This window comes from Egretta garzetta, unplaced genomic scaffold (genome assembly GCF_000687185.1).
Source record: "Egretta garzetta isolate BGI_Z169 unplaced genomic scaffold, ASM68718v1 scaffold18, whole genome shotgun sequence".
NCBI lineage: Eukaryota > Metazoa > Chordata > Aves > Pelecaniformes > Ardeidae > Egretta > Egretta garzetta.
This window is the reverse complement of record NW_009260616.1, coordinates 2,457,337-2,457,763: the sequence shown is the minus strand read 5'-3', so window position 1 is coordinate 2,457,763 and position 427 is coordinate 2,457,337. Positions and strand designations below refer to the sequence as shown.

The following is a 427-nucleotide window of genomic DNA, read 5'->3' as shown; positions in this document are numbered from 1 at the left end:
AAAAAAAATATAAGAGGAGAATAAAAAAAGCGCGGGGGGGGGGGGGGGGGAAAGCATCAAGGGCGGGAAGGCACAGCACAGGACCGTAGCTCCTCTCCGTAAGGGACAACGGGGCTAAGCCAGAGATGCTGAGCGCCCTTAAGCTCAGCGTTTTATTTTAAGCACCAGAAAGTTTGCAGAGGTCGCCTGTCGAAAGTGCTGCGGACTTCTGGCGCTGCCTGCAGCATCTCTAGACTTGGCGGGGGGAGGCGGGGCTCTACCTTTTTCTCAGGGCCGCTACAGTTCGGAAATCTCAAGCCGCCCCGCTTTCAAGGAAGACGACGACATGGCTGTCCCCCTCGCTCGGGCAGCGGCCTGCTGAGGAAGCGGCCGGCGAGACGCGCGCTTGTGCTCCTCCTCTCTTTTTAGGCTTCGCTAGTACCCGAGC

At 58.8% G+C, this 427-nt stretch overlaps 1 protein-coding gene across 1 annotated transcript in view; it reads right to left on the bottom strand.

The window, feature by feature from the left end:
* NT5DC1 (5'-nucleotidase domain containing 1) overlaps positions 1-427 on the bottom strand; it is a 155,535-nt gene that overhangs the window by 151,316 nt on the left and 3,792 nt on the right. The window lies entirely within an intron of this gene.